This window comes from Phocoena sinus, chromosome 4, assembly GCF_008692025.1.
Source record: "Phocoena sinus isolate mPhoSin1 chromosome 4, mPhoSin1.pri, whole genome shotgun sequence".
NCBI classification, from domain to species: Eukaryota; Metazoa; Chordata; class Mammalia; order Artiodactyla; family Phocoenidae; genus Phocoena; species Phocoena sinus.
Window position 1 is genome coordinate 4,589,133 of NC_045766.1, and position 16,799 is coordinate 4,605,931.

Sequence of the window (16,799 nt, forward strand, 5' to 3'; positions counted from 1 at the left end):
ATGAACAATACAGTAACTGAAATGAAAAATACACTAGAAGGAATCAATAGCAGAGTAACTGAGGCAGAAGAAGAGATAAATGACCTGGAAGACAGAATGGTGGAAATCACTACCACAGACCAGAATAAAGAAAAAAGAATGAAAATAAATGAAGACACTCTAAGAGAAATGTGGGACAGCATTAAATGCACAAACATTCACATTATAGGGAGTCTCAGAAGAAGAAGAGAGAGAGAAAGGGCCTGAGAAAATACTTGAAGGGATAATAGATAATATTCAAATAGATAATATTTGAAAATTTCCCTAACATGGGAAAGAAAACAGTCACCCAAGTCCAGGAAGCACAGAGTGTCCCAGGCAGGATAAAACCAAGGACAGGATAAACATTCCAAGACGCATAGTAATCAAATTGTCAAAATTTAAAGACAAAGAAAAAATATTAAAACCAACAAGGGAAAAACAACAAATAACATATAAGGGAACTCCCATAAGGTTATCAGCTGACTTCTCAGCAGAAACTCTGCAGGCCAGATAGGAGTGGTGTGATATATTTAAAGTGATGAAAGGGAAGAAGCTACAACAAAGAATACTCTACCCAGCAAGGCTCTCATTCAGATTTGATGGAGAAATCAAGAACTTTACAGACACACAAAAGTTAAGAGAATTCAGCACAATCAGAGAAGAAAAAGAAATAAAAGGAATCCAAATTGGAAAAGAAGTTAAACTGTCACTGTTTGCAGATGTCGTGATACTATACATAGAAAATCCTAAAGATGCTACCAGAAAACTATTCATCAATTAATTCGGTAAAGTTTCAGGTTACAATATGAATACACAAAAGTCTGTTGCATTTCTGTACACTAAAAACAAAAGATCAGAAGGAGAAATTCAAGAAACAATCCCATTTACCATTGCATCAAAAGAATGAAATACCTAAGAATAAACCAACCTAGGGAGACAAAAGACCTGTACTCTAGAAACTATAAGACACTGATGAAAGAAATCAAAGACAACACAAACAGATGGAAAGATATACCATGTTCTTGGATTGGAAGAATCAATATTTTCAAAATGACTATACTACCCAAGATAATCTACAGATTCAGTGCAATCCCTATCAAATTACCAATGGCATTTTTCACAGAACTAGAACAAAAAATGTTAAAATTTGTAAGGAGGCACAAAAGACCCCAAATAGCCAAAGCAGTCTTGAGAAAGAAAAACAGAGCTGGAGGAATCAAGCTCCCTGACTTCAGACTATATTACAAAGCTACAGTAATCAAAACAATATGGTACTGGCACAAAAATAGAACTATAGATCAATGGAACAGGATAGAAAGCCCAGAATTAACCCATTCACCTATGGTCAATTTATGACAAAGGAGGCAAGATGGTACAATGGAGGAAAGACAGTCTCTTCAATAAATGATGCTGGGAAAACTGCATAGCTACTTGTGAAAAAATGAAATTAGAACATTCTTTAACACCACACACAAAAATAAATTCAAAATGGGTTAAAGACCTAAATGTGATGCGAGACATTATAAAACTCTTAGAGGAGAACATAGGGAGAACACTCTCTGACATAAATCACAGAAAGATCTTTTTTGATCCACCTTCCAGACCAATGGAAATGAAAATAAAAATAAACAATTGGGACCTAATTAAACTCAAAAGCGTTTGCACAGCAAAGGAAACCATAAATGAAATGAAAAGACAACCCACGGAATGGGAGAAATATTTGCAAATGATATGAACAACAAGAGATTAGTCTCCAAAATTTACAACAGCTCATGTGGCTTAATATCATCAAAACAAACAACCCAGTGAAAAAATGGGCAGAAGACCTAAATAGACAGTTCTCTAAGGAAGACGTACAGATGGCCAAGAAGCACATGAAAAGATGTTCAACATTGTTAATTATTAGAGAAATGCAAGTCAAAACTACAATGAGATATCACTTCACACTAGTCAAAATGGTTGTCATCAAAAATCTACAAACAACAAATGCTGGAGAGGGTGTGGAGAGAAGGGAACCCTCCTACACTGTTGGTGGGAATGTAAATTGGTACAGCTCCTATGGAGAACAGTATGGAGGTTCCTTAAAAAACTAAAAGTAGAGCTACCATATGATCCCATAATCCCACTCCTGGACATTTATCCTGAGAAAAACATGGTCCAGAAGGATACATGCACCCCAGTGTTCATTGCAGCACTGTTTACAATAGCCAAGACATGGGAGAAACCTAATATCCATCCACAGAGGTATGAATAAAGAAGATATGGTACATATATACAATGGAATATTACTCAGCCAATATAAAGAATGAAATAATGCCATTTGCAGCAACATGGATGGATCTAGAGATTGTCATAGTGAGTGAAGTAAGTCAGACAGAGAAAGAGAAATATTGTACAATATTGCTTATATGTGGAATCTAAAAAGAAATGATACAAATGAACTTATTTACAAAATAGAAACAGACTCATGGACTTAGAGAATGAACTTATGGTTACCGGGGGTGAAGGGCAGGGGGAAGGGATAGTTAGGGAGTTTGGGATTGACGTGTACACACTCCTATACTTAAAATTGATAACCACGGAGGACCTACTGTATAACACAGGGAACTCTGCTTAATATTGTGTAACAACCTAAATGGGAAAAGAATTTGAAAAAGAATAGATACATGTATATGTATAACTGAATCAGTTTGCTGTATATCTGAAACTATCACAACATTGTTAATCAACTATACTCCAATATAAAATAATAAGTTAAAAAAATGAGAGTCATGTAGAGGAATAGGTACAATTAACTTCAAAGGTGGCTCCTGAGAATGACCAGAGGTCAGTGATGGCAGATTTGCAGTGGGGTTTAATAATTAAAGGTATGATGCGGAGGCAAATGCCAGTGATTTCCTAGTATGAAGCCAGATGAAATCGTTGTCAGGTTTGCATCTAAACTACTGCTTCTTACTTTCAGAGAAGGATGCATCTGCCCACCGTTTAGATGGGTTGCCATGTGCCACAGATATTCCTGAGATTCTACATTGGGTAGGAGTTTGATTAAGATGATTTAGAGATATGAAGAAGGGGATGGAAACTGGAATAGTATTTATCTGTCAAATATTATAGTTCTTGTAGTAAGAGAGGAGGGTAATTTGCAGTGCAGAAAACATGCATTGTTTAACCCTGTGTGAAGCCAACATTCAGCGTCCAGGATTGAGCTACTTCATGAATATCACACTGCCTTTCTCTTTCAGAGTGTTCAGTCTGTGGACATTTTGTATTCTATTCATAGATTTGGTAAATGAATGTAGAATGTTTTAAATTTTGGCCAACTATGGGGAATGCTGGATTCAATTGTTTTCTCAATATAGGTTAACATCTATACTTTTCAAAGAAATGTTTCAATGTACTAAATGCTTTCTGAAGACATATGAAAATAGAGATTAATAAAAATGATTAAAGTGAGTATATGTACAACTGAAAAATAAAAGAAAAGTGGCTATAGAAACTTAAAAAAATTATTTAAATCATCTTCAGTTTTTGAGTAATGCTTTGTAGTTTACAGCATAAACATTTGCACATGTATTGCCTGTTATACCCCTCAGTATTTCAAAATTTTAATATTATTTCAAATGGTACTAATTTATAAATTTCGCTTTCTAATTGTTTACTATTATTGTTTAGAAGTACAGTAGATTTTATATATTAATCATGTATAATGCAAACTTAATAAACTCACTAGAACTTTAAAGGAAGTGATTGAATTGAATCTATTTGAAATTGTAAGTTGTTACAAACAACATAATTGTTTTTTATTTATTTTTCACGTTGTTGAAGTAGAGTTGATCTGCAATATTATATTAGTTTCATGTGTACAGCATAGTGATTCAGTACTTTTATAGATTATACTCGATTTAAAGTTATTACAAAGTCTTGACTATATCTCCCTGCACTGTACAATATATCCTTGTAGCTTATTTTTTTATACATAGTAGTTGTATCTCTTAATTCCCACCCCTAGCGTGCCCCTCATTTTTCCCTCCCCCACTGGTATCCACCAGTTTGTTTTCTGTATCTGTGAGCCTGTTTCTGTTTTCTTATATACATTTCTTTTATGTTTTATATTCCACATGTAAATGTATAGAGTATTTGTCTTTCTCTGTCTGCCTTATTTCACTAAGCATAATCATCCCTAGGTTCATCCACATTGACTCAAATCAAAGAAGTTCATTCTTTTTTATGGCTGAGTAATAGTCCATTGTGTGTGTGTATGTGTGTGTGTGTATGGCATATATATCACATCTTCTTTATCCATTAATCCGCTGATGGACACTTGGTTGCTTCCGTATCTTGGCTGTTGTAAATAATGCTGCTATGACCATTGGGTGCATGTATCTTTTGAAATTAATGTTTTCTCTTTTTCTGGATATATACCCAGGAGTGGAATCGCTGGATCATATGGTATGTTTTTTTTTAGTTTTTTGAGGAACCTCCATATGGTTTTTCACAGTGACTAGATGAATTTACATTCCCACCAACACGGCACAAGAGCTCCCTTTTCTCACATCCTTGCCAACATTTGTTATTTGTAGACTTCTGATGGTAGCCATTCTCACAGTTGTGAGGTTATAACTCATTCTGGTTTTGATTTGCACTTCTCTGATGATTTGTAATGTTGAGCATCTTTTCATGTCTGTTGGCCATCTGTATGTCTTCTTTGGAAAAATGTGTATTCATGTTTTTTGCCCATTTTTTATTTTTTTATATTGAATTGTATGAGCTGCTTGTATATTTTCCATATTGACCCCTTGTTTGTCACATCATTTGCAAATATTTTCGACCATTCAGTAGGTTGTCTTTTCATTGTCAATGGTTTCCTTTGCTGTGCAAAAGCCTTTAAGTTAAATTAAGTCCTATTTGTTTATTTTTACTTTTGTTTCCTTTGCCTTGGAGTCAGATCAAAAAAATATTGCTGTGATTTATGTCAAAGAGTGTTATATGTTTTCATGTAGAACTTTTATGTTTTCTGGTCTTACATTCATGTCTTTAATCCATTTTGACTTTATTTTTGTATAAGGTGTGAGGAAATGTTCTAATCTCATTCTTTTACATGTAGCTTCTCAGTTCTGTTTTTGTGCCAGTACCATGCTATTTTGATTACTATAGCATTGTAGTATAGTTTGAAATCAGGAAGCATGGTTCCTCTGGCTTTGTTCTTTTTTCTCAAGTTTGCTTTGGCAAATGATGGTCTTTTGTGGGTCCACATAAATCTTAGAATTATTTGTTATAGTTCTGTGAAAAGTATCATGGGTATTTTGATAGGGTTTGCATTAAATATATCGATTGCTTAGGGTGGGATAGCCATCTTAGCAATATTAATTCTTCCAATCTGTCAACCCAGGATATCTTTCCATTCTTGTTATCATCTTCAATTTCTTTCATCAGTGTTTTGTAGTTTTCAAAGTATAGGTCATTCACCTCCTTGGTTAAGTTTATTCCTAGGTATTTATTTTCTTTAATGCAATTTTAATCGAATTTTTTTTTGCTCTCTTTCTGATAGTTCATTATTAGTGTATAGAAAAGCAGCACATTTCTGTATATTAATCTTGTATTGTGCAGTTTTGCTTAACTCATTTATTAGTTCTAATAGTTTTTTGGTGGAGTCTTTAGGGTTTTCTATACATAGTGTCATGTCATCTGCAAATAGTGACAGTTTTACTTCTTCCCTTCCAATTTGGATGCGTTTTATCTCTTTTTCTTGTCTGATTGCTGTGGCTAGGACATCCAATACTATGTTAAATAGAAATATCAAGAGTGGGCATCCTTGTCTTGTTCCCAACTTCAGTGGAAAGGCCTTCAGCATTTCACCATTGAGTTTGTTGTTAGCTGTGGGTTTGTCACAAATGATCTTTATTTTGTTGAGATACGTTGCCTCTATACCAACTTTGATGAGGATTTTTATCATGAATGGATGTTGAATTTTGTCAAATGTTGACAAATAACATAATTGGAAGTGACCTCATTTGTTAATGTTTATGCTTCTGTAATTGCTTGGTTTACCTATAAACCTGGGGATGCTGCAATGGTTTGCTTTGGTGACATCATTTATCTAGATTTCTTGGACGCTTAACAAAGTTTAGCATTATAAATATTCTGATTTTTCATTTGAAATTTTTGTTTATTTTTTTTATCATCTTTATTTAGTGTTTTCTCATGCCCTTTATCCTTGAGTGACTGTAGGACTTTCTGTGACTAAAACAGCTGTTTGGTCCTTTGAAAATAGCCTCACCTTTCGATGTCCCCTCATCATAATGTGTCCAAGGCCGGGAGGAACCCTCATAGAAACTTGTTTCATTTTTCTAAGTGTAAATTTAAAATATTGAACAAAGCACCCAACTAACACCCTCTTACAAGTTATAACGGGAAAAAATTAGCAATGTGTGTGCCATCCAGTGACATGCTAAATATAAAGTTTTAAAATTTAGGAACAATGTATCTAGAAAGCAGTTACTTCACAGACATCAGCTTCTCTGTAGGATGTATTGCTTGTCTTGTCTCTTTAGAAAAATAATTTTAGGTGGTACTATTTAAAAATAAGTGAACCCCTTTCTTTATCCAGAGCATAGATAGTGCTTTAAATAGATAAAATCACCAGTTTTTTTTTTAAAAAATGTGAATAATGTTCATAAAATATAAGTTTGCTTATGTTTAAAGTTCTAAGTGATACATTTGTGGAAAATTATCAAACCAAGAAGGAAATTAATGTGTTTTCAATTCTAGGAAAGCACTGTTATCAATGTGAGGGCACAGTACAGAACTCAGCCAATTTGTGACACAAAAAATAAAGCAGTTAGAATAGCAGAGCAGCAAAGTCTCATTTGCCCTAGGTTGTTCTTTTCTCTAAGTGTAGCCAAGAGCTTAGCACTCTGAAATCCATCCTGTACCAGACAGCAGCACAAAAGCAACAGGGGACATAGGGAGCAAAGGAAGGTGCCTGCCTTTAGTTGAGGTTCCCTAGGCTGCTGGTTTGGTCTGGGCTGTTTCAGGGGACACAGAAGGGAAAGAGGGCCATGTAGAGGAGTCCCTGTTTATCAATGCTGTGGCGTATCTACTACCTTTGCACCTAGAAAAGTGGTCTGGAATCCTGGGGTTTCATCTTCATGCCTCCTTAGGGGAAGATAATGGGAAGAGGGAGTCTTTGTGGAGACATTTTATTTCCCCTTAGAGACCAAAAAGTTGTAGTAGATACCATTCTAAAACACTGATATATTTGTGTCATTCTTCTGTTTCAAACTCTTCTATGAACTTCAGTTTTCTAGAGTCAAGTCCATCATGTTTAGCACACCATTTTTGTTGCTTCTCTTACCTTTATATAACCTATTTACTATATAATCCAGCCCCACTGGGGTCTTGCTATATCCTGAATATATTCTGTTCCTCCTCCCCCCATCCCAAGGCTGACACTGGCTCTTGCCTACCCAATAAACATCCTGCTTTCCCCTCGTATATTCCTTTCCTGCTATAAGAACCTTGATTTGTTAGCCAGTGGCTAGAGATCCTATGTTGTGAGGGTACGTAGACCTTTTAGCCATATTCAAGAGATTATCCATATTAGCCTGTGTCACCATGATCTCACTTTTCCTTTGACTCAATACTGAACAATGAGATATAAGGAGAGATCAGCTGGGGGGGAATTTGTTAAAACATTGGATTTTCTAACACAAGGGACACCTGCTGCTAATCTTGCACTTTATTCCTTCTTACTAATTGAACACAGATGTGATTTCTGGAGACATGGCAGCCCTCTTGTGACAATGAAACACCAAACATAAAAACAAAAGATTAAAGCTGAGGGTGATGGAGAGTAAATTAGAGCCTTGATATGTAATGATATCTTGAAGTGTCTGTACCAATTCTGAGATACCTTCTTTTATATTTATTGTTAGCTTTACATGACATTTTGATCTAAGATACTATTAATAGACTCTGTTACTTGTAGCTGGAAGCATTTCTTCACAGTTGTGCATTTGCCAGCACTTCTGTAGCGTCCTTCCTCACATACCAGCTGTAGAAATTCAATTATCTTTGGTATAAGAGTTCAATTAGGGTTCAACTAGGAGTATGTAGAATGAAAATTTTATTATAGGAATTAGACCTCAAAAATATATGGGAGGGAATGAGGAAAAGAAGATGCAAAAAAGATCAAAGAAAAATCACCAACCAGAGAGGGTGTTAGTGAATGGTGTTGAACTGGTAGGAAACCAGGCACATCCAACTGCTGGAGTAGATCTTCCAAAGAATATAATGAAAGTTAAAGTTCAAGAGTGAGTAATGGATGGGGAGGGAGGGAGGAAATAGAGAAATATTTAGCTCTCAGATCACTACACACAGATATGCCAAGGATGGCATTTTGAGTTTTGTTTTTTGGGTTTTTTTTGGGGGGCCATGCTGTGTGGCTTGTGGGATTTTAGTTCCCTGACCAGGGATCGAACCCACGCCCTTGGCAGTGAAAGTGCAGAGTCCTAACCACTGGACGGTCAGATGCCAAGGAGGGGACAGGATTTGTAGTATTGCTAAAAGCATGGAGCTGGAACTAAAGTGCCAAAGAGTTGTCTGGTTCCTGTGAAGACGTAGTGTCACTAGGTGCAAAAAATGAGTGGAGTTAGCACCAAGATATCTAGAAATTACACAACGATCTGAAAGAGCCTCTAAAATAGCTATGTTTAAACTATTAAAATAGATAAAATGGAGATAAGCCATAATGGAAGAATACAATCTTGTTAAAGTTAATGGATTTTACACTTTATGGCATTTGAATTAATTTCTATTTTTATTTCAATAGTCACAGGCAGCCAGTGATTGTTACTGTATTAGACGGGTCTTAGATAATTTTGTATTCTTAAATGGTTGTAGAATAATCACTTCTTTGCTTCTTTCACTTTTGTCATTTGAAGTTCTGGGAGAAAGACATCCTTTCCCATTAAAAAGTTGATTTGTTTACATAATAATAGGCATCAGGTTTTGAAAATTGAAGTGCAGCAACTCTGAGATTGACTCTCATGAGACATTAGAAGGAGAGAAAAATGGGAAATGCACTTCTGTTTTGTTATAGCTCAAAAGAAGATTTTCTAAGGCTTTTCTGAAGCTGTTGCCAACTCACAAACTATGTTGTACAAATCTGTAGTGACTTCATTATCTGTTACCTGTTATCGCCTTGTTGAACTAAAATAAACTGTTGTGTTATGTGACCTATAAAATGGTATTAAGCATTTTATTACTTGCTTTGCTGTCAACTTGAACGTAAGACAGTTACTAAAGATTACATGGAGAAGATTTAGAGGATTACAAATGTTATTTTACAGAGCTGACAGGTTGCCCTTAATGTCTCCAGTCATAAAAGACAAGAAACGGGATAAATCTGAAGCCAGTGATATAAACTCAACGGGCAATGTGATGAATAGAAGACAGACACAAGTAATCTTCTTTTCCATATTCCCTTTTGTTTTTCTGATGCCTATGCCATTACTTTAACAGTTTCTAAATTATGTAAATTAGAAAGCAGGAACACTAAAAGAGTACGTCCACAGAGGGGAAGAATGCTTCTTTACAGTCGCATTAGATGCCTGAGTGTGATCTAGACTTTCATCATCCACTGCAGAATTTTTTTTTTTTTAACATCTTTATTGGGGTATAATTGCTTTACAATGGTGTGTTAGTTTCTGCTTTATAACAAAGTGAATCAGTTATACATATACATATGTTCCCATTTGTCTTCCCTCTTGCGTCTCCCTGCCTCCCACTCTCCCTATCCCACCCCTCCAGGCTGTCACAAAGCACCAAGCTAATATCCCTGTGCCATGCGGCTGCTTCCCACTAGCTATCTACCTTACTATGTTTGTTAGTGTGTATATGTCCATGACTCTCTCTCGCCCTGTCAAAGCTCACCCTTCCCCCTCCCCATATCCTCAAGTCCGTTCTCCAGTAGGTCTGCGTCTTTATTCCTGTCTTACCCCTAGGTTCTTCATGACATTTTTTTTCTCTTAAATTCCATATATATGTGTTAGCATACAGTATTTGTCTTTTTCTTTCTGACTTACTTCACTCTGCATGACAGACTCTAGGTCTATCCATCTCATTACAAATAGCTCAATTTCATTTCTTTTTAAGGCTGAGTAATATTCCATTGTATATATGTGCCACATCTTCTTTATCCATTCATCCGATGATGGGCACTTAGGTTGTTTCCATCTCCTGGCTATTGTAAATAGAGCTGCAATGAACATTTTGGTACTTGACTCTTTTTGAATTTTGGTTTTCTCAGGGTATATGCCCAGTAGTGGGATTGCTCGGTCATATGGTAATTCTATTTGTAGTTTTTTAAGGAACCTCCGTACTGTTCTCCATAGTGGCTGAACCAATTCACATTCCCACCAGCAGTGCAAGAGTGTTCCCTTTTCTCCACACCCTCTCCAGCATTTATTGTTTCTAGAATTTTTGATGATGGCCATTCTGACTGGTGTGAGGTGATATCTCATTGTAGTTTTGATTTGCATTTCTCTAATGATTAATGATGTTGAGCATTCTTTCATGTGTTTGTTGGCATTCTGTATATCTTCTTTGGAGAAATGTCTATTTAGGTCTTCTGCCCATTTTTGGATTGGGTTGTTTGTTTTTTTGTTATTGAGCTGCATGAGCTGCTTGTAAATTTTGTAGATTAATCCTTTGTCAGTTGCTTCATTTGCAAATATTTTCTCCCATTCTGAGGGTTTTCTTTTGGTCTTGTTTATGGTTTCCTTTGCTGTGCAAAAGCTTTGAAGTTTCATTAGGTCCCATTTGTTTATTTTTGTTTTTATTTCCATTACTCTAGGAGGTGGCTCAGAAAGGATCTTGCTGTGATTTATGTCACAGAGTGTTCTGCCTGTGTTTTCCTCTAAGAGTTTGATAGTTTCTGGCCTTACATTTAGGTCTTTAATCCATTTTGAGCTTATTTTTGTGTATGGTGTTAGGGAGTGATCTAATCTCATACTTTTACATGTACCTGTCCAGTTTTCCCAGCACCATTTATTGAAGAGGCTGTCCTTTCTCCACTGTACTTTTCTGCCACCTTTATCAAAGATAAGGTGTCCATATGTGCATGGGTTTATCTCTGGGCTTTCTATCCTGTTCCATTGATCTATCTGTCTGTTTTTGTGCCAGTACCATACTGTCTTGATTACTGTAGCTTTGTAGTATAGTCTGAAGTCAGGGAGCCTGATTCCTCCAGCTCCTTTTTTCGTTCTCAAGATTGCTTTGGCTATTCGGGTCTTTTGTGTTTCCATACAAATTGCGAAATTTTTTGTTGTAGTTCTGTGAAAAATGCCAGTGATAGTTTGATAGCGATTGCATTGAATCTGTAGATTGCTTTGGGTAGTAGAGTCATTTTCACAATGTTGGTTCTTCCCATCCAAGAACATGGTATATCTCTCCATCTATTTGTATCATCTTTAATTTCTTTCATCAGTGTCTTATAATTTTCTGCATACAGGTCTTTTGTCTCCTTAGGTAGGTTTATTCCTAGATATTTTATTCTTTTTGTTGCAATGGTAAATGGGAGTGTTTTCTTGATTTCACTTTCAGATTTTTCATCATTAGTATATAGGAATGCCAGAGATTTCTGTGCATTAATTTTGTATCCTGCTACTTTACCAAATTCATTGATTAGCTCTAGTAGTTTTCTGGTAGCATCTTTAGGATTCTCTATGTATAGTATCATGTCATCTGCAAACAGTGACAGCTTTACTTCTTCTTTTCTGATTTGGATTCCTTTTATTTCCTTTTCTTCTCTGATTGCTGTGGCTAAAACTTCCAAAACTGTGTTGAATAAGAGTGGTGAGAGTGAGCAACCTTGTCTTGTTCCTGATCTTAGTGGAAATGCTTTCACCATTGAGGATGATGTTTGCTGTGGGCTTGTCATATATGGCCTTTATTATGTTGAGGAAAGTTCCCTCTATGCCTACTTTCTGGAGGGTTTTTATCATAAATGGGTGTTGAATTTTGTCGAAAGCTTTCTCTGCATCTATTGAGATGATCATATGGTTTTTCTCCTTCAGTTTGTTAATATGGTTTATCACATTGATAGATTTGTGTATATTGAAGAATCCTTGCATTCCTGGAATAAACCCCACTTGATCCACTGCTGAATTTATGGATGTTAGAAAGTAGGGAAACTAAACAGGAATGGGGCACGTCTGATGATAGACATCATTGATAGTGTGAAGAGACCAGTAGAGGTGAAATTTATTTAGCAACTTGGATTATGTTTCCGAAGAGATGTATTTTCCGTTTCTTGTTTATATGACATTTATGCTCAATCTCAGGTCCTGAGCCACCAACTAGGAAACGTGAGCTAAACGTAAATAGCTAAGTGCGCGCCACTTACCTTCATAGGTGTTCCTCCTGAACTGCATTTCTTCTTCTGGTCTAGTTACTGCTAACAACAAAGCTGCCCTGCTTTTACAGTGCCCCCTGGTGCACAGGTAGGCAATCATCTCACCCAGCATCTTTTCACCTTCATCGCACCCAGCATCTTTTCACCTTTTTTTTCCCCCTTAGGAACACAGAAGGCTAAATCATTTTTGTCCTTTCTTTCATATTTGATTTTTCAAAACTACAATTGTCTCGTAAAGGGTCTATTTTTTTCTCCTATCTGGAAATATCTTTTAACTCTATCCCAACTTACTGAATGGGCTGAACATAATACACCACAGAAGCAGATTGCATTTTTTTCCTCCCATCATTCCTTTCAACCTTTCTTTGTTGGCTCTCCTTTCCCTGGCACTGAAGGCATCTCAGCAAGATACAGTAGCCCTCGTCATTTTCAATTATAAGAACAATCTTATTTTTTGAGAATCCTCACTCTCAGGGATAAACAATCCTTAGGTGATCCGATTTCAAAATTGAGCCTCAAATATTATTCGGATTCCCCCAGTCCACTTAGACATGACTGTGATCTGTGTTTTATTTTTTCTCTCTCTCCCTTCTGACGTTTCCAGACTCAACGTAGTGAGTGTAGAGATTAAAAGAAAAAGGACAAAATGTCTTTTATTCCTGGTACAATTTGTGGCTACTGGTCATGATAGGTATTTTGTGCTGGTTTTCTACTGCAGTGTATTTTATGTTCTTTGGAAACAACCTCCTTTGCCAGATTTCTGGTCTGTGTATTTGCCTAATTGGAACGATACATGCTCCAACTTATCACTTGCTTATTCTCACCCCCACTCCCTTCCTCAACAGATTGATCTGTTTGCTTTGCCCAAGCAAGCAAGGCCGTCCTTGATTAAGGTCCCATCAAGTTGGCTTACACCTGGATGCTGTCATACACCCACCTGCAGGGCCAACTCAGGTATCCCTGCCACACCAACATGGGAGTGCAGACCATAAACTCCTGTTGTCCTACTCTTTACTCTGCCATTGGGGAATGTTCCAGAGGCTTCCCACCTTCAGAACTTTCTGGAGAAGCAGGCACCAGTCTTCACAATCAAGCAGAGACAAGCTCTCGCAAGCACCCTAGACATCTGAGTTGGGTGTCGGTTTGACTGTTTCTGCAGCTTTGCAGGCATCTATCTAGCTGGTGTCTGGGGTATTTATTTCACCCTCTTAAAGGTCCTCCTCCTCTGTTAGTGCTTCTCTTGGCAGATCTCTCAAAGTCTTATGAGGAGGGCAAGAGAAAAGCCAAATAATTTCCTTACTTATTAATTCCGGAACACTAAACTCCTCTTCTGTATATAGTTAACATTTATATTTCTATTTACATCTACGCTTACTATATATTATTTATGTTTGTATTATATTTGTACTTTTTGAATAAAGTTAGCATAAGGGCAGAAAGGCCAGTCTGGTCACCTTTTGGGGAAACTTGTTCGGTTTCCCCAAAAGGGAAGTGGAGGTGTATGGAGGGTGCTTCTAGCTATTGTTCGCATGTTTGAGGGCTTTAACCAGATCTCTGAGATAAGGGGCGAGGCCCTTCAGCATTACGTTACATTTCTCCTTTGCCCTGTGTTTTTTCTTTTCTTGTTTTTTTTTTTTTTTTTTTAAGTTTAAGGGTTTTCTTATCAAAGTCTTGTAAAACAATTTCAGAAACTGTACACCAACATGGCACAGACTATAGTACTTTTGTTTTTACTGCACAAAAGTGAAGCTTGGAAACTCCTGTAAGAAAACAGTTGCCTAACTACTTTGCATTTCACATGGAATCACCGTGTGCCCCAGATTACTACTGCAGTAACAGTAACACAAAATTGATTGGTTTTATACAACTTGAGATCAACTAAAAAGTACCTTATCAAGTAGATTTGTCTTATTTTTAAAAGCATATGAAGGTCAGTTTAAAATGCACTATCCCCCTTTTCCAACGAGATTAAAACAAATTAATAAAAGTAGAAAATTGAAAATCAGGACAAGAGATAACTTTCTTTTACAGATGGACTTCAGGATAGGCAGATAACTTTCACTGATGTAGATGTTCAATAAATTATTTTAGGAAAAAAAATTCCCAAACATCTTATGAAAAAGTATACAGCTCTACTTCAAAATGTGCTATTTACATACTGCCAAAGACAGTTTCATCTGAAATCTTGTTTCTGTAATTAAAGTCTAATTATAGCCATCAAAAAAGGTTAGTGCATATATAACCTTTCAAAGTTAAACAAAAGCCACAAAATTTTAGCCACAAGTCTTAAAGGATTATCTGTTTCAAATGCTCATTTCTGGTTGTAACTACAAGAATGTTAATTTGTCATATCAACAAACAAGACCATAAGGAGATCCATCATGTTGGAGGACTTGAATGGCATTTAGGGTATTCCTGCCACAATTAACATGCAATCAGGGCATTCTCTACATGGCTCTATTACGGCAATGAATCAAATTCTAGAAATACTGTAAGTAAAGTTAATAAAGGAGATCATACAACATAAACGATCCATGCCTACTGTAGATGCGTACAGCTTTTCATTTTTGTTATGAAGCAGACCCAGAATAGTAAAACTGCTTGTTTACTCAATCAGATTTCTACCTGTCAAGAATCGGTTACTCATGTATCATTTTTCTAAAAGCTTTTGGATGCAAATAACTAATATCAACATCAAGAGCTTTATAACCATTTATGACTCAGAGCTGTATACATCTAGATTTGCGATGAACAAATACAGCATTAAGAAATCACACAGCGGAATGACACTGATGCATGTATACAGTTGGATTCCCACAGAGGCAATATTCAGTCACTCATATCCATGTCTTCTTCTTGAGATCATCCGCATTCACTTTGGATTCTCTTAGTGAATCACCAGTTCCCTTTTCCACAGAACATTCTTTTGTCTTTGGAGAACCTGGTTCTTTTTGTTTCTTCTCCTCTTTTTTCTCTTTCTCGCTGTCATACCCTTGTTCCTCTTCATTGTAGTCCCACGTAACCTGTTTTACATCTTTATCACGCTCTGATTTTCTTTCCCGTTCCCTTTCCTTATCTTTACTTTTCTTCTTATTGCTTGTGGATCATTCTCTTTCATCTCTGCTTCTTTCTTTGTCTTTATCTTTCTTCTTCTCCTTTTTCTGTCCGCTAGGGGATGGTGAGCGAGACAGTTTTCTTTTGGGAGACCTAGGCTTTTTAGGAGATCTTGTGCCACTACTGCTTCTTCGTCGTCATCTCTCTCTGCTTGCACTTCTGGAACATCTGGCTGTGCTGTAACTTTTTGGTGGTGTTTTAGAACATTTCTTTTCTTTGTCTTCTTTCTTTTTGTCTCTGTTTTTTGATGTGCTCCTTGACCTTCTACCCCTCTCTCCGGAATGAGATCTTCTCTGTCTTGGACTTTTGGATCATAGTCTACTCCTTGACTTAGAATGTGATCGCCTTCTTGATCTGCTTCTTTCTTTCTTTTTTTTTTTTGCGGTACACGGGCCTCTCATTGTCGTGGCCTCTTCCATTGCAGAGCACAGGCTCCGGACACGCAGGCTCAGCAGCCATGGCTCATGGGCCCAGCTGCTCCGTGGCATGTGGGATCCTCCTGGACCGGGGGCATGAACCCGTGTCCCCTGCATCGGCAGGTGGACTCTCAACCACTGCGCCACCAGGGAAACCCTTGATCTGCTTCTTGACCACCTGTGCCTAGAAGATGAGGGAATCCTCCTCCTCCTAGAACATGATCTTGACCTCAAGTGCCTTCGTTTTTCTTCCTTCTTACCTGGTCATATAGCAGCAGAAATTAGGAAGTGTGCCTCTGGTACTCTCGTCATGGCTTCCTCTATTTCTTTACTAGAGGTATCTGATTTCAGACTTGGTGAAACAAGACGAGCAGCTACATGATTCAACTTGGGATCAACAGTACTCATAAGTTTCAGCCACTGATCGGCAGCAAGAGACTGAGAGTCCAAGTTTGCACCAGGAAGCCCAAGTGCAGCAAGGGCAGGACCAAGAGAGGAGCTCCCAAAGCAGCCAATGGAACAGCGCCAACCTGGGTAAGTGGGTTGGGGGTAGGCAGGAGTCGATCATCAGGCAGAAGACCTGCCACTGCATTAGCTGGTGCCAACAGAGACAAAGCCTTAGTCTCATTAGGAATAACTTCTTCTGCATATGGTACGACCATCAAAGCTCTGTCAACGAATCTAGCGTTTGTCAGATGCTGTGCGGCAACTGCTGAGTCTGGATCATGGAACGTAACAAAGCAGGCTCGGGATGAGAATGGCAAAGGCGGATCATCAGGCGGGAAGAGGTGCAGTTCGTCGATCTTCCCTAGGGAACCGAAGAGGGTCCGCAT

General features: G+C 37.3%; 1 pseudogene; it reads right to left on the reverse strand.

Moving 5' to 3' along the window:
* Positions 1 to 15,265: 15,265 nt before the first annotated feature.
* On the reverse strand, positions 15,266 to 16,580 carry LOC116753644 (annotated as a pseudogene).
* Positions 16,581 to 16,799: the final 219 nt, after the last annotated feature.